The following is a 26,518-nucleotide window of genomic DNA, read 5'->3' as shown; positions in this document are numbered from 1 at the left end:
AAAAATAGACCTACCCTATGACCCAGCAATAGTACTGCTAGGAATTTACCCAAGGGATAGAGGAGTACTGATGCATAGGGGCACTTGTACCCCAATGTTTATAACAGCACTCTCAACAATAGCCAAATTATGGAAAGAGCCTAAATGTCCATCAACTGATGAATGGATAAAGAAATTGTGGTTTATATACACGATGGAGTACTACATGGCAATAAGAACGAAATATGGCCCTTTGTAGCAACGTGGATGGAACTGGAGAGTGTTATGCTAAGTGAAATAAGCCATACAGAGAAAGACAGATACCATATGGTTTCACTCTTATGTGGATCCTGAGAAACTTAACAGAACCCATGGGGGAGGGGAAGGAAAAAAAAAAAAGAGGTTACAGTGGGAGAGAGCCAAAGCATAAGAGATTCTTAAAAACTGAGAACAAACTGAGGGTTGATGGGGGGGGTGGGAGGGAGGGGAGGGTGGGTGATGGGTATTGAGGAGGGCACCTTTTGGGATGAGCACTGGGTGTTGTATGGAAACCAATTTGACAATAAATTTCATATATTGAAAAAAAAAAAAGAAATTGGATGGATCCAGACATATGTCAATGTATTATCACGCACATCATCAAGCGGTAGCTCCAGCTGAAGCTCCTAAGACATGGTTTGTAGCTATGCATTTGCAAATATATTTTTTCCATACTCATCAGGAAGAGTAAGAAGTGATTTGTCTTTGTGCTGAAGAGCCAGCAGCATACCTCACAGTCTGTATCCAGGTTGGTATTAACTCTTCCACCTGTTATTCAATATAATTGACAGGAAACTTGGCAGGCTAGACATTCTGTAGGACACTACTTTCAGTCTAAGTATTTACAGCATACTTGAAACAAATCTGATGAGAAAGCAGCTGTAAATCTTCAGACTGTCTTGGTAAAACACAGGTAGACCAGGCGTTGGTGATAAATCCTAACAAATGTCAAGGGTCTGCTACATTGGTGAAGATGTTAGGCATCCAGGGAGCTAGCGTTAAGAGAGAAGCAAAATGCTCTTCTACTGTTAAGAGAGAAGCAACATGCTTGGTGTAATCCTTTTGGGCTTTTTGAGGTTGCGCTTGTGACTGTTGTTGGGACTGCTGACTGGGAAAGATGGAAGTCTGTCAGTTTGGAGGGAGCTCCACAACAATACAAGGCTCTAACAGGCTGAGGCTTCAGTATAAGCAGCTCTTCCACTTGAGTCAAATAAACTCTGTTATTAGCAGTATCTACTCCAGAAGCCGAGACTACATTGTACGTCAACTAACCAGAGAATAAAATAAAAAAATAAAAAAAGTCTAACCAAAAAAAAAAAAAGCTGACAAAAATTAATTAGCTAATTAATTAAAAAAAGACAGAAATATCTGTGGTAGAAAAAGATGTCACTAGGAAAGTTCCACTAAAAGGGTTACAGAGCAGCATCCTAGAATTCTAGAAGGGAAAAAAAAAGGCTATTCAATTTCTTTAAAAAAAAAAAAAAAAGGTACACTAGTCACAAAACAAGTCTTAGAATGCTCCTGAGACATAGGAGAGATTGGGCATCTGAGTATGGGACATTAAGCGACCATATAGCCGGGGATGCCTATCATGAGCTGGGAAATGGTAAAGTCCCTCCGTTCAAAATGTTAGGAGGGCCTAACCAGCCATGTAGTGCAAGTAAGATTGTAAGATCCATTATAAGGTGGAAATAGTACTTTTGAGAGACTTGATCAAGTCGAGAGGCATAAGTAACAGGCATGGACAAGTGGCAGACACCCTGTCACCTGCCACTATTACCCAGGTGCTTATTTCTTAGCTGACACCTATGGACTCATGGCGGATACTGCCCATGGCCAGCTGTTAGCTTCCAAGAGGAGCGGTGACAAACCAAGTTCTGTTCATGAATCAGTTGACTTGCTGTGGGGGTACAAGCACAAAATGGACTGATATTTAACAACAGCTGCACCCAGGGGACACCAGAAACAGTATGGGGAGAGGGGAATACCCCCCAAAGGGGCAAAGCTTCAGTTACTGTTTAGAGAAAAGGGGCCCAGGGTAGGATAAACATGCAGGAATAAATGGCTCAGAAAGTTTATCAGGGACCTGGAATGAGCCAGAAAAAAAAGATTAAGGTCAAGGAAATAAAGAACCATATATCTAAACCTATGGGAGTGGACACAGTATGGGAAAATTTTTATATGCACACTAGGGAGTATCCATTCTAGAAGGAGGCATGGAAAATACCTGTAGACAGCAGAGGTGAGACAAGAGGATATTCTTTTTGAGAACGAAAGAGACTATAAATGGCAATGCCTGACTATTTTGACAGTTTTTCTGATTTAGGGAATGCAGGAGGGAAAATAACATACTTAGCACAGTGACTCGGGTTAAAGGCTAGGAAACAATTTCAGACTCCTCATTACAATGAAATTAAGCAGAGTGAATTTTATTATTTAGGTACCAGGTTGGGGTAAGCCTAAAAAATTTCTCATCTATCTTCTAACTTTAATCTAGGAGACCAAAAGAGGGGTTTATGATGGATGAATTTACTGGTTTCCAAGTTCTTAGGGTCCTTAAACATATTACAGTATTCTTACAATATTATTTTTATTACTTGAATCATGTTGGAAAGGAGGTTTCAAAATCTTTGTTCATAATCCTTTCCAACCATTCTAAGTTTTGAGCCTGGGAGGAAACCCCAGAGACTTGAGTTAGACTTCACTGAGTGTAGTAGGCAGAATAATGGTCTTTCCAAAAACGTCCATATCCTAATCCCAGAACCTGTGTAAATGTGCATACTTTAATCCCAGAACCTTTGCTTTACGTGGCAAAGGGGACTTAGAAGATGTGACTAAATTTAAAAATCTTGACATAGAATGGGGCACCTGGGTGGCTCGTGGGTGAAGCGTCAGACTTTAGCTCATGTCATGATCTCATAGTTCATTGGTTCGAGCCCTGCATCAGGCTCTGTGCTGATAGCTCAGAGCCTGGAGCCTGCTTTGGATTCTGTGTCTCCCTCTCTTTCTCTGCCCCTCCCCCACTCACACACTGTCATTCGCTCTCAAAATATAAAACATTTAAAAAAATAAAAAAAATCTTGACATAGAAGAGCAACTGGAATTACCCAGGTAGGCCCAATCTAATAGGATGTGGTTATAGAGACAGTAGACAAGGGGAGGGATTACAAGTAAGACAGTACGGTGACTGGCATTGATGCTGTAGGAGGAAACCATGAGTCAAGAAAAGTGGTTGGCCTCTGAAAGTCAGGAAAGGCCCTCAACTGGCAGCCAGCTAGAACATGGAGATCGCAGCCTTAAAAGGAACTGAAGGCCGTGCAAACCATAGATATTGTTAGATTTAGAGCCAGTTGATGTGGTGGTCTCAGGGGAGGTCTTGGTGCGAACAGCCAGTTACACTGATTGTTTCTAACGCTTGTAAGTGCAATAAGGTAAAGGAGATAAAGTGTTTCTAATTCTCTTTTGGTACATTAACACTTGACAAAAATCTAAGCTTAAGGAGGTCATGGGGATAAACATAAAAAGCTCTGTTGGTGAAGATTATATACGTGTCACAATAGGAATAAAGGACAGAAAAAACAGGACTATTGCTATTTTAATAACTCATGAAAAGGTAATTAACATGTGCCACCAGAAACTAAATAGCAGATTCCATTTCCACTTTAGTTTATGCAGTTTCATTTGATTATGCTGAGTCTCAAGCACCAAGAGCTACTTAGTATTATCAGTCTCTAGGTCCTGGTTTCTTAGTCAGGCAATACGAAACAGCTGCTTATTTCTTGAACATGGTTAGTTAGCTTGGCTCATTTATTTTCAAAGGGACCACAGATCTTACTTAGGTAGGTGGAGGGCCTACTCTTTGCTTTTAGAGATAATCATTTCCAAAGAAACTTTTAAAATTTAGGCCAGTTCATGCTAATTTTTACAAAATTATTTTTGAGAGAGAGACAGAGTGCAAGCAGGGAAGGGGCAGAGAGAGAGAGAGGGAGACAAAGAATCTGAAGCAGGCTCCAGGCTCTAGCTGTCAGCACAGAGCCTGACGCAGGGCTCGACTTCATGAACCATGAGATCATACCTGAGCTGAAATCAAACACTTAACCGACTGAGCCACAAAGTGCCCCATTTTAATTTTTTTAAGGGCAATCAGACCATGGTGGTTAAGCATCTTAGTTAGGGAATATTAATTACCAGGAAGTTGGCTATTCAAACTAGTCCCTATGAAGCAATATTAATTTCAAGGATTCCATAGGCAACTTCAAAGGTATAAAAACTGAAATACAGGTACACTTGTAAAACTAGGAACTGGAAAACCAGAAAACATGGCTTATACATCCAGCTTTTATAAAGCTTTTGGTGTTTTCCTTCTGCTTGTCTGTAAATGCTTGTTCCACCTTAATGCAGATCTCCTTTCTCAGTTGCAGGCACACATAGAACTAAAAACACTATCTTAGGCTAACCTCCACATCCATTGCATTCAGTTGCACGTATTATTTTTTCCCTGATAGCACCTCTTAGTTTAAATTAAATGTAGAGGATAGGATTGATCATGTAGGTGGTGAGAGAATTAGATACTGTGGGGTGCCTGGATGGCTTAGTTGGTTAAGGGTCCTGACTCTTGATTTCAACTCAGGTCATTATCTCAGTGTTCATGACACTGAGCCCTGTACAGCTGGGCTCTGTGCTGACAGTGCGGAGCCTACTTAACTGTATTAGCTAAGACCGTAAAGGACTAGGATAAAAGACTGACAAATATGACATGGGCTTGCCTGAAGTTACTTTCACTGTGGTTTATTTCTGGCCCAAGAAACAGGATAAGTGACATCAAGGACACAAATTACTGAGTTGCTCCTGCTCCTCACAGTATCTCCACTTTGTCATGGCGGGGACTCTGATGTTGAGTGCTTATAGGTAAGGCTGCATGATTGAACAAGCCACAAGGTCAGAAAAACAAAAAAAAAAAACTGTATTGTACTGTTTGGCTGGAGATGAGACTAAAGTAAGTTATTGCTTGCTAGCACCATGGTTATATAACACCATGTTCCGTTTCTTTGTCACTAGGCATGTAATACACCTGCCCATGGCTTCCGACATAAACCTATTTTTTTTTTCAATTTCATTTCAGGAAATTGAGTCCCTGAAAAAAGCAATCTCCAAACACTATTGCCAGGCTCTCCATTAGAACACACACTCTAAAGCCAGACAGAATGAATTTGGATCCTGGAAAGCTATGGTCTATGGGTAATGGAAAAACACGTTAGATAGTTAACCCCAGCTTTCTGCTTGAAGACACTCTCCAAACTGTATTTTTAAGTGGGAAACAAAGAGATCAACAGTCTAGCTGTGAAAAATAAGGAGATAGGATCTGGAACAGCTGAGGTGAGGGAGATCCGTAGGGCAGAAATTTAAAGTAAAAGGAGCTACGTAGACAAGAGCATACATAAAGTCACTAAAGGATCCCCCTGAATATTTGGCTGAATACTCAGCTGTCAGTAAGGTCAGAACAAGACTCCATGAGACTTGGAAAACAAGCAGCTATTAGGGAATGGTGAGCTGAACATAGATTCTAGATAATACATTGTTCTGGGAGACAATAGGATTGAAGTTAGTGTAGAAACTTCACTGAAAACCCTGGATATTTCATTGCTATCCCAGAAAAGCCACACTTTATGACTAGGGCTAACCTAGTCTTCAAATGAGGGACACTCTACATGCTCTAACAAAGCCTAAAACCAAGTTTCCACAGGAAAAGTTGACCCATCTATAGATACTGACTAAATGACAACATACATCTCAGTACTCTCTGAAGTAAGATAAATTCAAACTCTAAAAATCTTACCAGTCAAAATGTTTGGCACAGATTACAAAACAAGAGTATGTCATCTATGATGAGAAGTAACAATCAACAGACATAAACACAGAGGTGTCACAGATGTGGAAATTAGTATTCAAGGACTTCACAACTGCTACTAAAATGTCTGAGAAATTTTTTTTTAATGTGGGTATAATACAGACAATCTCTGATAAATTGAGACTACAAAATAAATTGTCCTTAATCTATTTTCAATGGTATGTGAGACACTAGAGAAGCTAAGGAGCAGGAAACTTTCCAACAGACTAATAGAAACCACTCAAGCTGAAGCACAGAACAAAACAATAAGGACAACAGATGAAGAGACTCGGGACCTGAGAGACACTATCAGATGGTCTTACCTTCATTAATTTTGAGTAGCAGAAAGAGAGGAGAAAGACAAAGAAATATTTGAATAAATAATCATCACAGTTCTCCAAATCTGACAGTTATGAACCCAGAGACCCAAGACACTTAACAAACCCCAAGCAGATTAAACATAACAAAAACCTCATGCAGGCACATCGTAGCCAAACTGCTAAAAATCAAAGATAAAGGGGAAATTTTTAGAAGCTAGAGACAAAGACAGGTTACTTATAAGAGAGCAACAGTATGAATGAGCTCTACTTCTCATCAGAAACAATGTAAGCCAGAAGACAATGGAACTATATTGTTCAAGTTCTGAAAGGAAAGTGTCAGTGTAGAATAAAAATAGATGGAGATCAATAGAACAGAAGAGAAAAATCTTGAAACAGACGCATGCCACTGTTACAATGTCAGTTAACTTTTGACAAAGGCGTTACAGCAATTAATTCCAACAGGGTAAAGGTTTTTTCCCCCCCTAAATGATGCTAGAACTGAATTTCTATATGGAAAAAAAATAAATTTTAACACCTACTTGATACTATACTTAAAAAAAGAAAAATAAGTTAAGATGAACCATAAGCCAAAACCTAACAGCCAAATCTGTAAGATTTCTAAGATAAAACATCGGAGACTATCTTCATTATCTTGATGCAGAGGAAGTTTTCTTATCTAGAACACTGCCAACATCCACCTTGAAAGAAAATAAAATGACAAATTGGGCCTCATCAAAATTTAAAACTGCTACTCCTTAAAATACTCCAGTAAATAACGAATAGTGAAGCCACACCCAGGAAGAAAATATACACATTACACATTTCTGATAATGGATTTCTATCCACAATATTCCAATAACTCTTACCATTCAGCAATAATAATACAAACAGCTTTAGTTGAAAATAGGCCAAGGACTTTAACCACAACACTTCACAATGGAATAATGCAAATGGTCAGTAAGCAAATTAAAATATGCTTGGCATCACTATTCATCAGGGACATACTAATTAAAAGTAAAATGAGCTACCACTACATGCCCTTAAGCATGGACAAGTTTAAAAAGTGTGGTAACACAAAATGTTGGTGAAGAAGCGAAACAACTGGAATTCTCACACACTGTTGGTGGGAATGTTAAATGATACAACCACTTTGGGAAAATGTCTGGTAGTTTCCTATGAAATGAAACCAAGCACCTAACCTATGGCCTAACACTTAATTTTTTAATCATGTTTATTTATTTATTTATTTATTTTTAAATTTTTTTTTTCAACGTTTATTTATTTTTGGGACAGAGAGAGACAGAGCATGAACGGGGGAGGGGCAGAGAGAGAGGGAGACACAGAATCGGAAACAGGCTCCAGGCTCTGAGCCATCAGCCCAGAGCCCGACGCGGGGCTCGAACTCACGGACCGCGAGATCGTGACCTGGCTGAAGTCGGACGTTTAACCGACTGCGCCACCCAGGCGCCCCCATGTTTATTTATTTTTGAGACAGAGAGACATAGCTTGAGTGGGACAGGGGCAGAGAGAGAGAGGGAGACACAGAATCCAAAGGAAGCAGGCTCCAGGTCTGAGCTGCCAGCACAGAGCCCAATGCGGGGCTCGAAGACACAAACCGTGAGATCATGACCTGAGCCGAAGTCGGACGCTTAACCGACTGAGCCACCCAGGCACCCCTATGGCCTAACACTTCTAATCCTAGTCCAAGAGAATTGGAATCACATGTTCACAGATTTGTACAAGACTACTGACAGCAGCCTATTCATAATAGCTCAAAACTGGAAATAACAGAAATGTCCATCAACAAGAAAGTGAGTAAACTAATTGTATAATACTCACACGATGGCTTATTACTGATTTATGTTACAAAAATGGATGAATCCGAAAAGATGAATCTGAGCCAGAGAAACCAGGCACAAAAGAACATATACTTGATGATTTCATTTACGTGTAATTCTAGAACACTCAAGTGTGGTGATAAAAATCAAAAGAGGGGCGCCTGGGTGGCTCAGTCGGTTAAGCGTCTGACTTCGGCTCAGGTCACGATCTCCGGTCTGTGAGTTCGAGCCCCGCGTCGGGCTCTGGGCTGATGGCTCAGAGCCTGGAGCCTGCTTCCGACTCTGTGTCTCCCTCTCTCTCTGCCCCTTCCCCCGTTCATGCTCTGTCTCTCTCTGTCTCAAAAATAAATAAACGTTAAAAAAAAAAAAAAATCAAAAGAATGGTTGTCTCCGGGATGGTTCAGGAAAGGGGACTTTACTTCAAAGGGGTATGAGGAAACTTTGTGGGATGAAGGATAGTTCTCGACCTTGTATGCATTTGTCCAAAAGAATTTTTCTGTGTGTACATTATGCTTCAATTTCAAAAAAAAATTGAGGTAACAATAGTCACTACCTTATGAGTATTATGCAAATAAGCTAATATAAATATATAATGCTTATAATAGTGTGATAAATTAGAAGTAATTTAGAAGCATTAGAAATTACTATTACAACGACGCCTGGGTGGATCAGTTGGTTGAGTGTCCAGACTCTTGATTTCGACTCAGGTCATGGTCTCATGGTCTGTGGGTTTGAACCCCGTAATGGGCTCTGCGCCGACTGTGGGGAGCCTGCTTGGGTTTTCTCTCTCTCTCCCTCTCTGCTCCCCCCCTGCTTGTGCTCAAAATGAGTAAACATAAAAAAAGAAATTACTCTTATAAATTCGTGTTGGTATTTCGAATGCCCTATTTATTTAATGAACTACCAGTGGCTCTGCACAAATATTCAAATCAAGGAATGGATTTCAAAATGTTAGACATAACACCTCACATTATACAGAAGAAGACGTTTCTGGTATTATTCAGCTCTGCTGTTAAAAAGGCTGTGCAGCTGTTTCTACTCCTGAAACCTCTCAACACTGTGCAAATTTCCCATCTGTGATTTCCCTGCCAGCTGACTTCTTTCTAGATGGCTGTAAGTTTTCCTTTCCATTCAATTATCTGGAAATTTAAATACAAGTAATTAATCCCTCGATCAAATGGTATAGAATTAGACTGCTTTGATCGTTCCCTCCCCTCAACAGATCTTAAGCTTCCACAGAATGTAACATTTAAAGCACATTTATACAGCACATAGGTGGCTTAGAAAATGGGTTTTGTGGAAAGAACCTCAACGTCCATAGGAGCATTCATCCAACGGAATCAAACAAAAAAGGTCTTTCCCCTGAATTCTTTGGTAAATCGCTTCATCTACACAGTGCGGCACTGCTAACATGTCAGCTCAATGGTGGGGTGCAAACGCCAGAGAATTATTACCTTCTTCAAGTGACAAATAGAAACCACACATAGTGGTGGTGATAGCACATACCAGGGGTAATTGAGTTTTTAACAGGAAATGTGTTTTTCACCCCTCAGTCTCAGGAAGAAATCATTCACTGACAGATGCTGATGAGGGAAACATAAACGGTACAATTACAGAGTTGAAGGTGACAGTTTTCAGCTTGCCATTGATAGGATTCAACTGCAAAGCATTTCTTGGGTCCTATCTGTTTTCACAGAGATTTCAAATGGAAAGCATCCTATTCCCTGTGTGGCATGGGTTCCATTTCTGGGATGCTACTTATGAAGTAGGCAGTAGCTCAGAACCCAGATCCTGGGAGACTAACAGATCAAAATCATTTATTAGATTAGCAAAAATCAAACCACACTGTAACTCCAGTTTGCTTTGGTAAAATAATTTTGCTTTCTTTAAGAACTAACTAGATGTAATAAAATGTCCACCGGCAGGCTGATAGTAGTCTCATTGCCCCAATTCCACATAATTGCTGTGTTTGATCAAGCAAAGCTGACGAACAGCTGGCCCAGATATTAGTCTGTGCTCCCATTTTAAAGAAGTTTGCAGTGCACATATTCTTGTCCCCCCCTCCTTTATTTCTTGTAACATGGACACTCCACAGTGGAAATTTCATCCGTAGAAGTAATTTTATCTGTAATATTCTACGTGCACATTTTTATATTCACTAAACAAAAAGCCTTAGTATTGTGCTTGTTTGTATTTGGGATGCTTCTGCTGGTAAGTTGCTTTCTCACACATAACATCATTTGAGGCAATCATTTACCAGACCCTTTTTATGATTCAATTAGAGTAGCTCTGGAAATTCTTCTCTGAAAATGCTCCACAAAACTGGCGCAAAGTATCCTTGTAAACTCAGAGACTGATTGCAGAAAAAAAAAAAAAAAATCAACCCACTGGCCCCTAAACGCCCACCAATCCAACCAAACAACAAACCGATAAAAATGATACTAATAATCCTCAGCTTTTCAAATTTTTATGAGGCCAACTGTAGCTATGCCTAACATTAAATTGTGTTAAGAACCATTTAGACAAGGCAACAAATAGCAAAACTACACACACACACAAATCCCTCTTAAACAAATACCCTATAACATGAATGCCAGACATTAAGATTTTGATTGTCAAGGCATCCATCCATATCAAAAACGTCCATCTGGAATATATTGTCAACTGTATGGGACAGCTACTTGTAAAACAAATAAGAAACCAGGCAGCCCCAACCAATAAAGTTTCCCTTTAGAAAGCCCTGGGGAACCTAGGAAACTGACCACATTAGTGACCCCGCTTTTCCCTTCCCACATCTGAATCCCAGCTCTTAGGTTTTCAATTCACCAATGAAGAGTGAATTTGAAAAACCCTGGGTATCCCACCCTTATAACCCAGGAAAAACAAAGCGCCTCTACCCTCTATCACACTCTGTGGTCCTTGGGCATGCTGTGTATCTTTCAGTACCTGTGAGGATTAAGTCTTTTTTCAAAGTTCCTTGGTGGCTCTTCCTGAGGTGCATCTTGTAGTCGTAATAACAACCGTAAGGGCTGGTTCAAGGGAACCACATTGGCTCCAGTGAGAAAATGGCTGCCGAAGGCCGCCTTAAGTAGGCCCAGGTGAACGCCCCAGGCATTCCTAGCCGACAGCAACTATCAATGGGCTGAGACCAGGAGGAAACCTGCACCCAAAGAAGTTCTCATTGTTTTTTTTTTTTTTTTCAAAAATCAAATTGAATAAAAAGTTTTTTAAAACTACAGCCAAATTTGATGCAAAATCACAACACAAAACTTCTTTGAGTGTGCAAATATGTCTTCAGTGTTCCAGTAATTGTAACAGAGAAACTTTTTGTTTGCCAAATAGGAGTCAAGCATCTCACGAATTCATCTGACAAATGCCTTACATTTGTAAACACATCTTAATGCCACGATTAGAAATGCCAGTATGGTCAGAATTTACCTTAAAATGCTTTTTAATTTTTTAATTCATCTCTAGAGATATGTATTGGGTTGGGGAGGATTGCCTCATTGCAATTCTGCTTCTTTTTAATTAATTTATTAATAATTACAAAAACAGTGTAATCCTCTTTCAAAAATTGGGGATGAGGAGAAAAAGCCAAAATACATTCATACTTGTTCTGTTCAACACAATCATTGTATTTCATATCGTTTTAAAAAAGGAAAGGAGGGGCGCCTGGGTGGCTCAGTCTGTTAAGCGTCCGACTTCGGCTCAGGTCATGATCTCGCTGTCCGTGAGCTTGAGCCCCGCGTCGGGCTCTGTGCTGACAGCTCAGAGCCTGGAGCCTGTTTCCGATACTGTGTCTCCCTCTCTCTCTGACCCTCCCCCGTTCATGCTCTGTCTCTCTCTGTCTCAAAAATAAATAAACGTTAAAAAAATTTTAAAAAAGGAAAGGAAACCTATTCTGCTGGGAAAGGGAGGAAGATCCCCTTTTCTCTGGAGCACACCTGCTCTGCCTAGCTAATCTATTACTGTCACTCCCATATGTTGGTGATGAGGACGCACCTGTAGCCTGATCATCTTTGTTTGAAATAGTATCCCCACCTGCTGGCACTTTGGGATACTGCCCCCAAAAGTCTCTGAAGGCAGGAAACACCATTTTTTCACAACCATTACATTATTATAGACAGTTTCTACTTGATTCCAGGTAGGACACCCACATGAGACATTCTGGAAACCTGATAATCTTTATTCTTTTTATTTTCTGCACTGTCTAGAATCTTGTAATCTTCCCTGCACAAAGTTTGTGGACCTGTTGTTACCACTTTTGAATGTTGGTCATTTTTGCCTTGTCTCCTTACTTAGATTTTTTTTTTTAACATTTATTCATTTTTGAGAGACAGAGAGAGACAGAGCGTGAGCGGGGGAGGGGCAGAGAGAGAGGGAGACACAGAATCTGAAGCAGGCTCCAGGCTCTGAGCTGTCAGCACAGAGCCCAATGTGGGGCTTGACCCCACCAGCTGTGAGATCATGACCTGAGCTGAAGTTGGACGCTTAACCAGATGAGCCACCCAGGTGCCCCTCCTTTCTTAGAATTGAAACTCCTTGAAAGAAAAGTCTTTGTTGTACTTAATAAATAATCTTGACTGACTCACCGGTCCAAACAATACTTTCAACATCAGAAAGGAACACTAATATTTCAATGCAAAATAATAATGGATGTGCCTCTTTAGAGCTGAATATTTCCTATTGCCTCTTGGTGACTTGGTTTCCTATATACAATAATGTAACCATCAGTTCATCAGATCTACCTGAAAAACTACAAACTTACCTAGCCTCTTGCAATCAGCACCTAGCCGTTCTTTCTCCTGGTTAAAAGTGAGCCTGCTACATTTTAGATCCTCCCTCCCCCTCACTCCTCATGCCACAGCATGCTGACTTCTTTTCTTTTCTTTTTTAATTTATTTATTATTTATTTTGAAAGAGAGAAAGAGAGCAAACGGGGCAGAGGAAGAGAGAGATCCCAAGCCAACTCTGAGCTGTCAGCACAAGGGCCCACATGGGTCTCAGTCTCATGAGCTGTGAGACTGTGACCTGAGCCAAAATCAAGAGTCGAATACCTAACTGACTGAGGCACCCAGGGGCCCCTGATTTATATCCCCAGTTGCTCCATTACACCTGCTCTTGCCAGGGTGGCCAGCCAATATCTTTTTGCAAAATCCAGAAAGCACAGTTCAATCATTATTGAATGTGACTTTTTGGAAACATTCTGTACTATGGACTTAGTTTCTTAGTGTACTAAGGAACACTCTGTGTCAGGTTTCCATGGTGCAGTACATTCCTGGTTCTCCTCTGTCCTCCCTGGCACTCTCTTCCTTAGAAGAGAGTATGTCTTATATGTCTCCTTCCCTGCCAGTGGTTCCTTAGGGTTATTTCCTGCCCTTTCTGACCCCACCCACCAATCCCGGTGCTTCTTGCATGTTTCCTGGGAAATATCATTTATTATCAACGTATGATTTCCAAATCAGAATCTCTAGCCCAATTTTCCTGTAGACATTTTCACTTGTCTCACAGGCAAATGAAATTCAGAACACTGAAAATGGAATATATTATCTCTTTTCCAAACTGCCTTTTCTCTTTTTCACCTCAGTGACTGGTCTCACTCTCCAACCTGAGGCTGAAGCCAGAAACCTTACGTTCACCCCTTGCACAGTGCCTGGCATAGTGGGCCACATATTAAATAATTGCATCTAGTTGAGCTACCGGTAAAATAATCTTTAAGATAATTTTAAATTTTTTAATGTTTATTTATTTTTGAGAGGAGAGAGAGGACAGGGAAGGGTCAGGGAGAGAGGGAGACACAAAATCCGAAGCAGGCTCCAGGCTCTGAGATGTCAGCACAGAGCCCTGTGGGACTCGAACCCACGAACCGTGAGATCATGACCTGAGCTGAAGTCAGATGCTTAACCGACTAAGCCACCCAGGCGCCCCAAAGATAATTTTTAATAATAACATTCTATGATGCTGAACAATAGAATCAGCATTAGGTAATGATTTTCTTTTTCTTATATAAACCTTAAAATGAAGGTTTACAGAGGCATGTCCCATGCAGAGTTACAGACAAGAACTTTCAAAGCAAGTCGCCAAGGATCTTTGTTTCTAGAAAAAACTTATTTTTCTTGAATACAAACAAGAAAATCTGTAATCCATAATGCTGGCGGTTGCATTAATTGGGAATAAAGGTTTAACTGTGGCCCTAGTTTCCTAGGATTGCCAATAACAAACCAGGCGACTTGAAACAACAGTCATTTCTTCTCTCACAGGTCAGGAGGCTGGAAGTTGGAAATCAAGGCGTCAGCGGTGTTAGGTCCTTCTGAGAACTCTGAGAAGGAAAATCTGTTTCCCATCTTCTTCCTACCTTCTGTCCCATCTCTATCCAGACAATTTTTGAAGTCATTGCTGTAAATAGTACGATTTGTGGCCTTGCTCATATCCATGACATCCCGATGTCCCATGCCCAAAAGAAAAGACGATGGGACAAAAGGGATGGCCCTCAGCTATCTGTCCCCACTTAAATCTATAAAAGTCCCACCCAGCGATTTCCAATAGCATTTTACGAACCAACGCTTAGTCACTTGGCCTCATCTATCTGAAAAAGAAGAAAGAAAATGTCCATTTTCAGCCTTGTTAGGGATTCTGAAGCTTCCTCTGGTCTTTTCTTATGGATATGCCTATTCCATACTTCTTATTCCCTCTTGAAGGAAATCCTTAAGATTGTATTCCTGCTAGGCCATGCTGGGTGCTGACAGCTTCCCAATTTGCTTTCCCTAGGGCTGTGTCATATATAGAGATTTGTGTGCTCCCTCTCTATTCTGCTGAGTTGGTCTGGCTTTGTGCTGCTGCTTGCTAGCTAGCTATCTGCAAAGGTCCACTCTTGATGCTTCTGGGGACTCGCATAGGGAACCAACCACAGGACCGGGGTTTGTGTAGGTGAGGCACAAAGAGTAATGGGAAAGGCCGTGGGCCAGTCCTGCAGGGATCGGTAGCCTGGTTTCCCCAGGGGCTCGTGGGTAGGCTTCACGATGGAGTCTGAAAAGTGGTTCATAGCATCTGTGTCCCTTTGTTACTATTGTTCCAAGTCCTGACAGTTTTTCTTCTTTTTTTTAATGTTTATTTATTTATTGAGAGAGAGAGAGAGAGAGAGCACATATGTGCACACACATGAGCAGAGGAGGGGCAGAGAGACAGCGAGAGAGAATCCCAAGTAGTCTCCACATAGTCCCTGCAGAGCTCCACATGGGGCTCAATCCCACAAACCCACAAGATACGACCTGAGCTGAAATCAAGAGTGGGACACTTAATGGACTGAGCTACCCAGGCACCTCCTGACTGCTTTTCTACCAGCCACTTACTGCCCCCCAGTCATGCAGTTCACGACTTAGCATTCTGATGGGCAAGGGAGAAAAGGGCCTCTTTGGCAGCATCCCACACAGCTGGGGAGGATGGGCGCTCACTCACACGTTCTCCCTTTCCCCCATGGGTGGAGTCATGGCCTGAGAAGTCTAGGCCTCTTCTGTCCAACTGAGCTATGCTCAGTGAACATTGCAGGGAGCAGTGACATGGGTAAAGTGAAACTCTTTCTCTTACCCTCTTCAATGCATCCAATCTCAGATTTGAAAAAAAAAAAAATTTCTGGCTCCAATAATATGCTGTGACTTCTTCCACTGGACTCCTGGACTTGTGCAAAACCCTCTGTAAAAACTGGTGTTCGTTGGGGAAAAGATGGTAGGAAACTCTTATTTTGCCATGTTGATGACATTATTCCCATAATTCCCAAAAGGGTATTCTTTTTTTTTTTAATTTTTAAATGTTTTAAAATTTATTTTTGAGAGAGAGAGCATGAGTGAGGAGGGGCAGAGGCAGAGGGAAACACGGAATCTGAGCTGTCAGCACAGAGCCTGACACACGGCCTGAACTCATGAACTGTGAGATCATGACCTGAACTGGAGTCAGACACTTCCCACTGAGGCACTCAGGTGCCCCTCTAGTGTATTCTTGATGGATATTTATGTGGTGTCCAATTTTGCACCATTACAAATAATGCTGCAAAGTGCATGATTGCTCATGGGTTGTTTGTTTTCACATAAGTGTGAGCATTTCTTTAGGATATATTACTAGGAGTTGAACCTCTAGGAGCTGTGGATGTACCTCTTCTAGTCTACCACAAATGGCCAAATTACTGTCAAAATTGATATTAAAAATACACATTCCCGGGGCGCCTGGGTGGCTCAGTCGATTAAGCGTCTGATTTCAGCTCAGGTCACTATCTCGCGATTTGTGAGTTCAAGCTCTGTGTGGGACTCTGTGCTGACAGCTCAGAGCCTGGAACCTGCTTTGGATTCTGTGTCTCCCTCTCTCTCTGCCCCTCCTAGCTTGTGCTCTGTGTGTCTCTCTCTCAAAGATAAATAAACAGGGGCGCCTGGGTGGCGCAGTCGGTTAAGCGTCCGACTTCAGCCAGGTCACGATCTCGCGGTCCGTGAGTTCGAGCCCCGCGTCGGGCTCTGGGCTGATGGCTCAGAGCCTGGAGCCTGTTTTGGATTCTGTGTCTCCCTCTCTCTCTGCCCCTCCCCCGTTCATGCTCTGTCTCTCTCTGTCCCAAAAATAAATAAACGTTGAAAAAAAAAATTAAAAAGAAAAAAAGATAAACATAAAATATATATATATATATATATATATATATATATATATATATATATATTCCCATCAGTAGTTTAACAGTATGGGAGGGTCCCTGCCGTTCCACATCTGATATATTCAGCCTTTTTCTTTTTTACTCATCTTGGCTCTAAGTTGCATTTCCCTGACTCCTGGGGAGGTTGCATTTAGATTTTCCCTTCTCTGAGTTCCCCATTCATATCTACTTTCTCCATTGTGTTGTTTCCTTTTTCTTGTTAATTTGAAAATTTTATTTTTTTCTGGATAATATTTGTTTTGTGTTGTTTTTTGATTGTGTGCAGTGCAAATATCTTCTATTTGTTAGTAACTTCTACTTCTTCTGCTAGGTAGTCACTTGTCTTTTCATTTTGTTTCTAGCGACTTGATTTGTAGAAGTTTTAGCTGTAATGTGATCAATGTAGTATTCCTTTTCTTTGGTGCTTATGATTTTTCTGTCTCGTTTCAAATTCTGAAATAAAAAGATAATATTTATGCTCTTTAAACATTTTTAAAGTTTTGCTTTTCACCAATTATGAATCCATTTAGTGTGCGGGTGAGGTAATGGTGATGATAGTTGGTGATATTTGGGTCACCTTTTGTTTCGGCACTGTTATTGACATTCTTCTGCTACTGATTTGTAATTCTTTGAAATATTTAAATACATCATTTAGCCTGGATGGCTCAGTCAGTTGAACGTCTGACTTAGACTCAGGTCATGATATCGCAGTCCGTGATTTCGAGCTCTGTGTTGGGCTCTGTGCTGACAGCTCAGAGCCTGGAACCTGCTTCGGATTTTGTATCTCCCTTTCTCTGTCCCTCCCCTGCTCATGCTCTGTCTCTTTCTCTCTCAAAAATAAATATTACAAAAAAATTTAAACACCTCGTTTCCATGTAATTTTTTTTAAGTTGATTTATTCATTTTGAGAGAGAGACAGTACATGAGTGGTGGAAGGGTAGAGAGAATCCCAAGAAGGCTCTGCACTGCCAGCATGGCACCCAATTTGGGGTTCAAACTCACCAACCCTGAGATCATGACCTGAGCTGAAATCAAGAGTCACCTCTTAACCAACTGAGTGACCCAGGTTCCCCTCCATATAATGTTTTATTATTTGTTAGTTTTATTAACTTCTTTATTTCTGTACTGATACCATTCTTCTAAAATCACTATTTCTTTATAATAATTAAACAAATTGTTAATGTTTATTTATTTTTGAGAGAGAGATGCAGTGTGAGTGGGAGAGGGGCAGAGAGAGAGGGAGACACAGAATCTGAAGCAGGCTCTAGTCTCCGAGCTGTCAGCACAGAGCCCGATGCAGGGCTTGAACCCACAAACTGTGAGATCATGACCTGAGCCGAAGTTGGATGCTTAACCCACTGAGCCACCCAGGTGCCGCTCTTTATAATAAATTTTGATTGCTGTGAGGCAATAGTCTAGCTCACCATTCTTCAAATCTGTATGATCTATTCTTGGCTCTTTGCTGGTCTCTGAATATTGTTATTTTTTTAATATTTTTTAAATGTTTATTTATTTTTGAGAGAGAGAGATCAAGAGTACACTAGAGGTACAGGGGGAGAGAGAGAGAGAGAGAGAGAGAGAGAGAGAGAGAGAAAGAGAGAGGATCTGAAGTGAAGCTTGAACTCACAAACCATGAGATCATGACCTAAGCTGAAGTCAAAAGCTTAATAGACTGAGCCACCCAGGTTCCCTGGCCTGTGAATATTTTTATTTTTACTTTTTAATGTTTATTTAATTTGAGAGAGAGACAGCACAAATGAGGGAGGGACAGAGAGAGAGAGCGAGAGAGAGAGAGGATCCCAAGCAGGCTCCACATTGTCAGTATAGAGTCCAATGTGGGGCTCTATCTCAAAAACAGTGAGATTATGACCTGAGCTGAAATCAAGAGCCACCCAGGTGTCCCTGTGTCATGAATATTTTAGAGTCAGCTTGCTGAGTTCCATGAAAAAACCCAGCAGGAGTTTGATTAGAATTCATCTGAATTGAATGTATAGATGAATTGGGGAGGAAGTGATGATAATGAATTTTCCTGTACAGGAACATTGTATGCCCTTCAACTTAAAAAGGTCTTTTATTTTATCTTCCAATAAAGTTAAAAAAATTGTTTGTAAATGTCTTACAGATCTTTTGTTAATTCTGTTTTTTGAATGATGCATCAATAAGTAAATAACTCATGTTGCTATTTGTTACAAATGCTACATTTTTTAGAAATTACATTTTCTAAGCCTTTGTTAGTGTATAGGACGGCAGTTGGTATTTTAAGTATGCTCCACACCCCGTGTGAAGCCCAACGCAGGGCTTGAACTTAGGACCCCGAGATCAAGACCTGAGCTGAGATCCAGAGTTGGATGTTTAAACGAATGAGCCACCCATGTGCCCCTTTTAATTGGTATTTTAAAATTGATTTTATACCCAGAATCTTTGAAGAACTCTCTTATTAATTCCAATAATTTGTCAAATGTCTTGATTCTCTATTAAGATACTCATATCTTTTTTTCTTTTCAATTGTGATTCATTTATTTCCCTTTTCTTTTACTTACCAACTTCCTTTAAAATTAGAATTCAACTGTAACACTGTCTGGTCGTTATCATTGTTAGTGGTGAAATGGGTCAGTTCCACAAATGTTAGCTCTGGGATGTGCCCAGGGCTTCAAAACATATTTGGGGGTTTTCCTTCTTGGAATCTCTTCTCATCATGATTACTCCTGACACCTTCACTCTCCATAGCCCCCTTTCCTGGTCCTCTGGACAAAAAGCTAGGGTTTTAGCTTTGCAGCAGCTGTCATGCACTTCCTGTGACTGGCTCTACCTTGAGGTCATACTGAGAGAAGAGGTTTAAGAACAGTAATGATTTCCTCCTGTACACTCTGTGAACAACAGGGACTCCTTATCTCAGCTCTCAGATTGTTCTCTCAGGTATTTAGGTATTTGTGTGGCAGCAGTCGCTGCACGTAGCTTCATGACTGAGACTTGCCTGAGGCAGAGATTGGAAAATAAAAATCTAGGGGCAACCCAGGGATTTCTCCCAGAGCCTCTGTCCTGCAGGACCCCTCTCGACCTACTTCATAGTCCTCAGGCCAGAAAAATAATTTCTTTCCTAGTTAGTTTGTGTGTGTGTGTGTGTGTGTGTGTGTGTGTATGTTTAAATCCCACCTTCTATTCCAGAATTCCGGCTGCTCAAGAGTCTATGACTAGAGGCATAGGAGGGGGGAAAAAGTCCAGAAAAATATCCGCCATATTGGTTTTCTTGGTATTTTGGTTTTTCTCCCTAATTGGTTTGTTTCTTATTTAGTTTTAAGACTTCTCAGATAGTTGTCCTATGCATCCTGTTCAAGATTTTTCATTGTAATCAGTGGAAGGAAAAGGGTGGACATTGCTTACTTCATCCTAGCTGGGAGCCTGGGAATTGAAATGTCTCCTCATAATGGAGAGGGGACAGAACAGCCTCATTCACTGAGTCCCCCTCAGGCTACAGAATGTTTATTTTTTAAATTTAATTATTAATTCCCATCTATTCTCTTTTCTCCTTCTGGATATTTCACTAGTATTTTATCTGCCATTCCCATGTCTTGTATTTTCTTTCATAATTTTCATACATTTGTATTTATTATCTACTGGAGATTTTTTTTCTACTTTGTTTTCTAGCATGCAAATTTGGTTCCCATCACAAATGTCCTCTTGTTTAATTTATCTGTTTACTTTTATTTAAAATTTTTTTTAATGTTTATTCAGTTTTGAGAAACAGAGAGAGTGAGCAGAGGATGGACGGAGAGAGAGAGACACACACAGAATCCGAAGCAGGCTCCAGGCTCTGAGATGTCAGCACAGAGCCTCACGCGGGGCTTGAACCCTCGAACCACGGGATCATGACCTGAGCTGATGCTTAACTGACTGAGCCACCTACGTGCCCCATCTATTTACTTTTAAAGTTAAAAAGTTGTAATTTTATTTTTTAGAAAATAGTTTTGTGTGTGTATGTGTGTGTTGTAAACAATCCTTTTGAATGTTTTTTTTGTTTGTTTTTTAATGAAAGCGCTCATATGTCTTTTCCATCAATTCTTCAGTATGATTCACCTCTTCTAGATGTTTAGCTTGGTCTTTGTCTTAGCCTGTTCAGGCTGCTATACAAAATATCACAGACTGGGTATAAACAGATATAAGCAACAGAAACTTATTTCGCACAGTTCTGGAGGCTGGAAGTTTGTGATCAAGGTGCCAGTGTGGTCACATTCTGTTGAAGATCCTCTTCTGGGTTCTTAGCCCGAGTCTTCTGTGTCCTCACAAGGGATCTCTGGGGTGTCTCTTTTATAAGACACCTAATCCCATTCATGATCTAAGCACTTTCCAAAGGGCCCAGCTCCCAATAACCTGCGGGGGGTTAGTATTCAACATACGAATGGCGGGGGGTGGGGGGGGACACAAACATTCAAACAATAGCAGGCTTCCTCCATCAAATTTTGTTCTTTTCAGTGAGTTTTAATTTTTACTTACCTGTCCAAGGTTTTCTGAAAGTAGCTTAGGCTGGAAGAGCCAGGAAAATGACATCCACATGGGGAGTCTATGTAGAGGGAAGGCAAGCGTCAGCCTCTTCCACAAACCTGAACCTGAGGGCAGTTCCACTAATCAATGCAGGTGTTGCTCAGGTCTCCTGGGCTTAGCTTCTCCGCACAATCCACCACCAGCTGCAGGTAGAAGTGCAGCTTCTATCTGTTGAGCCTCACGGACTCCCACTTCGAGAAAGGCCCCAAGGAACCATGTTCCTCTTCAGCTCCTCTGGCTCTATCTCACCAGTTCTGATGCCTGCTCTCCCTAGAGGTTATGGCCAACTACCCTGGGCACGCAGTGACCTCTGCAGACCCCCACCAGCTTTACTATTCTGGTTTTTGTGTTATACCACAGAGAAGGTTGGGACGAAGAAAGTCAGGGGAGTGTATTGAAGTCTCCCTGTTCCCAAAGGCCCCATACTTACATTCTCATTCTTCACCGCCCAGTTGAAAACCACTAAATGGTTTGTCAACTTGGTTGGCCCTGATTTAAAGTTAACAACTTTGGTTTGTTTCATTTGCCAAAAATGATCTCATCTCGGGGACTTTCTTGATTCTGTCATAGTGCCCTATTAAGAAGAAATAGAGTATCAACCCTTAGAAGTTTACTCTCCAATTCTCTGACTACATCATGTAAAGCATACAAATCGGGATGTGCTCATATTTATTTTCGCATATTTCTTGCATTGTTTCACATATTTCTTTCACATACTTCATAGAGTGCCTCAAAATTTAAAAAGAGACAAGTTTAAGAAAATGATTTTCTAAGATCCCAGACCCATTCCTGTAAATCTGACAAGTTTCCTGTTCCACACAAGCAGTGACTTTAGAATACCGGGTGATTTTTTTCTCTCTGTTAGGCTGTGGAAGCAAGATTTTTACTTTATGGCTGAGATACTGAGCTGAGGGCAGGACAAATAACTTGTTTGGTTGTTTCATTACACACAGTTGGGGCTGGGACCCAGACTTTCATGGTGTTCTTTCCACACAGCCACACTAGAGCAATGCAATGACTTACAGACAGACACAGTTGATGGTCTCAGATAACCAGAGGAAGGGACAGAAAGACAGGTAAGAGAAAATGTGAGGTACTTCTCATGTTAGCAGCTTAGCCAATTCAGTCTTTGATGCTGGTGATGGGGGTTTCAAAGAATATGGTGCTTCTTATATGTGGCCATCTTTTTTTTTTTTTCTTTTTTTTTTTTTTTTCAGAGGTAGTTTATTGAACATAAAACAAGGGAGTGGCAGGAGGGCAGCGAGAAGAGCATGTCTGCCACATGTGACCATCTTGTTTGGACATCTTTTCAGGAAACGGAATCTTAAGAGCTAGCGTAGCCGAAATTATGCCTGGAAAGGCCAATTTCTCACTTCAGATACAATCTACTAGCGATACAAGAACTAAAGAGTTTTAAGACAGTTAGGGAAAGGAACAATCTTATACATTAAGAAGAAGTAAAAGTAATGAAGTTTACCTTTAGTTTGCCAAGTCTCTTCTTTTTGTAATTTATTTGTTTATTTTTTTTTAGTGAGAAAGCAGGGCAGGAGCAGAAGGAGAGGGAGAGAGAGAATCCTAAGCAGGCTCCAGGCCCTGTGCAGAGCCTGATGCGGGGCTCAATCTCATGACCGTGAGATCATGACCTGAGCCAAATTCAAGAGCCAGACGCTTAATCGGCCGAGCCACCTAAGCGCCCCTGAAGCCTCCTCTTTAACATTTAAAATAACATTCTTTTAAATTTATATTTATACTTTATAAGGTATTCTTACATTTATTATCTTGTTTTATTTCCCCCTGTCTCTTCTCTTTTATCCATTCACTTCCATCAGTAGCTAGGATCACATATCTGGAAGGTTCACAGCAGTTGATTTTATTCTTCAAATTCTTTTGGTAACAGAACAACCTATATTTTTTTTCTTTTTTTTTTCAACATATGAAATTTATTGTCAAATTGGTTTCATACAACACCCAGTGCTCATCCCAAAAGGTGCCCTCCTCAATGCCCATCACCCACCCACCCTTCCCTCCCACCCCCCCATCAAACCTCTCTATTTTTATTTTTCTAACACCACCAACAACAAGGCATTAAAATAGAGTAAAAGTAGGAAGAGAGAAAGAAGAACTCTTTAGACTCTGTACTATCAGAGTATTTTCTGGGGAAGAGATTTGATACCAGACATAACTTTTGTGAATTTAACGTGCTATCCTTTTCAGGATATTTGCTCAGAAACTTTATGCTTAATTCTGCAAGAAAGATTTTGTCTCTAATAATGGAATTTATACCCAATAAGTGGCTTTAGAAGCCAATAAGTGGAGTAGTTATTTTTGGAAACGTCTTGTGGATTGATTATATTCTGCCCTACTTACACCAACCCAAAGGGAAGGTAGTTGATGGCTAGAAATATCATTGCATTTGTACTTTTCAAGGGTACGGTCCTTGTAAACTCGTACAATGATTCTTAAACTAGCTATGAGGGAAGCCAAGCCCTGAATGGACATTGAATATTGAATGATATCACCTTTTTATTAGATATATGAGCCAATTCTAAAGTCATGTATATTTATGTTTTCCATTTATGTGTTTGTTCTTAACAGTGTAAATCAAATGTTTGTAAGAATGGCTGCCATTCTTGATGAAAGGCTGTGCTCACAATGATTGCATTGTCTTATTTCACTGGGAGCTGCCATAACTACCTTTACTTGTGGTTGTGCTTTATGGCCAAGGTAATGCTTTGCTGTAAATATGCTTTTTCTTCCTGGAATTGCTAATCAAGAATACCAACCCTGGTGTCTGGAGCTCACTGGGATCTTTTAAGAGTTGTTCCAGTGGGTGGTTTGTATTTTATGCCAGTCATAATTCAAGGGCTGTATAGTGCAGTTTTATTTTGGACTTGTTGGACAAATATTCAGGTTGTCACACAAACATTCTTTCTAAGAATGTCTTTTCTTATTGGTATAAATTGGACATAACCATATTAATGCCCCAGTCTGATTTCAAGAAAGTTTTATCTGCTGGTATATTGGAAGAATGGTGAGGAGGCCACCGGTTCTTTATCAAGCAGTGTTCAGAGTTATTGAAACCATTATTTTCAGATGGTTTCACTCTATGCTGGAAGTGTTTTCACTGTGGCCTTTCCCCAGCTGTAGCTGACTCTGGTATTTATTCATTTGCTCAACAAATACTTAATGAGTATACGCTATGTGCCAAACTCTGTTCTGGCTCCTGAGGATACAGCAGTAAGCAAAACAGACAAAATCTCTGCTTTTTTTGAGCCTGTTTTTAGCAAGGAGATTGATTATAAACAAGGTAAATAGCATGCTAGATACTGATCAAGTACTAAGGAGAAAAATAAAGCTGGGGAGGCTTGGGAAAGGGATTGCAACTTATATAACGGGACCAGGAAGCCCTCCCCGAGAAGGTGACTTTTGCGCAAAGATTTGACAAATTGAAATATCAGCCAGGGGCATAGTTAGGAGAGGATAACTCCTGGCAGGAGGAATAGCAAGTAAAAAAGACCAGAGGCAGGAACATAAGTTGGTATATTTGAGGAATAGTGAAAATGAGATCGGGGTGCTGATACTAAGTAAAGAAGAGAACAAGAGTAGAGGGTGAGGTAATGAGTGCTGGGGGTACAGATTAAGTAGGGCTTTGTAGACAATACTTCAGCTTCTTTTTTTCAGTGCCAAAAAAAAAAAGAAACCACTATCTAGGACAAATAAGGAATTCAATTTCTACTTTCAAAAGATATTACTGATGCTGGGAACATTTCCTGGGTGTCAGGAGCTAACACGTATATCTTCGCATTAGCACCATAGGACACATTGCTCTGCTTTTCTTAATGAAAACAAAGACTAATGTTTGTGTGGTGTTATGTTTACCTTTCTTAATAGAGATAAATTCTTGAGGAGTTATCATTTACTTGCTTCTCTGCTACTTCTTTATGGCCACAAGCAGAAAGTCTCTCCCTCTGTGTTCTTGGAAATAATACACAAGAAGTTATTATTACTTTTCCCATATTATGTTATCTATTTTGACATACGATTTAAACATCAAATACCTGCTTGAGATTCAAGGTTTACGGCTTTAAGTAATTAACCTCAGTATTTGAGAAGTATTTGAGATCCTTCACACAGTAAGCATTCAGAAAATTACATGACATTAAATGGAATTAACTCATTCCTGAGTGTAGATGACTCTATTCTCCTTGACCTAATCTTCATTTAACTTGAAGACCAAATAAATGGGGTTCCTATAATGTATGAATGTTTAGGGAGGATATTTCTGAAATGGAAAGCTGAAGGCAGGGAAAATGGATTCTACCCACTCAAGTTGTGTCTTGTCAGGATGGTCAACTGCTCTTCCTGACTTCTTTCCCCTGTCATTTAATTACTATATTTCTGAGGGATGTGGTTTTTCTACTAAAACTTAAGCACCACAAATAAAGAAATCATGAATGTTTTATAATCATTCTATCCCCATTGTTTAATGTCATGCCATGTCCGTTTTAGGCACTCAGAAGATTTACTGAATAAATACATTCATGAATTTTTTTTTATTTTTTTTATTTTTGGGACAGAGAGAGACAGAGCATGAACAGGGGAGAGGCAGAGAGAGAGGGAGACACAGAATCGGAAACAGGCTCCAGGCTCCGAGCCATCAGCCCAGAGCCTGACGCGGGGCTCGAACTCACGGACCGTGAGATCGTGACCTGGCTGAAGTCGGACGCTTAACCGACTGCGCCACCCAGGCGCCCCAATTCATGAATTTAAATATAGTGTATTCTTCTGACTTGCCTCCAAAATGTTCACACTGGGAACCCAGTTTAGGATGTTTTGCTTCTTGAGAAATTACACTTCTTACAGGAGTGTAAGCCTGGGATAGATAAGGAATTAGCAAGTGGTTATGCCTTCAACATGTGGACTTTGGGTATGGTTTCTTGAGAAATCTCATAGAGGGGGATTGGTTCAGACACCTGACCCAGACTAATCTCCTACCATGTAGCTTGTGAAAAAAAAAAAAACACAGAAATCAACAGGAACAATAAAACAAGTAAGGACCTTGTGACATACACTATTCATATAACTTTTAGCCTAAATCTCTTTCCAACCATCATTCTAATACCAGATATCCCATTTTCTCATCCTTTCTTCACCTCTTAATACAGATATGGCTGAAATAGCATGGATTGGCAATGAGTGGAACGGGATATGAATTCCTGATTCCCAAACTAAACCACAGTTTATACCT

This window comes from Lynx canadensis, chromosome A1 (assembly GCF_007474595.2).
Source record: "Lynx canadensis isolate LIC74 chromosome A1, mLynCan4.pri.v2, whole genome shotgun sequence".
Classification (NCBI taxonomy): domain Eukaryota; kingdom Metazoa; phylum Chordata; class Mammalia; order Carnivora; family Felidae; genus Lynx; species Lynx canadensis.
This window is presented reverse-complemented; position numbering follows the sequence as displayed.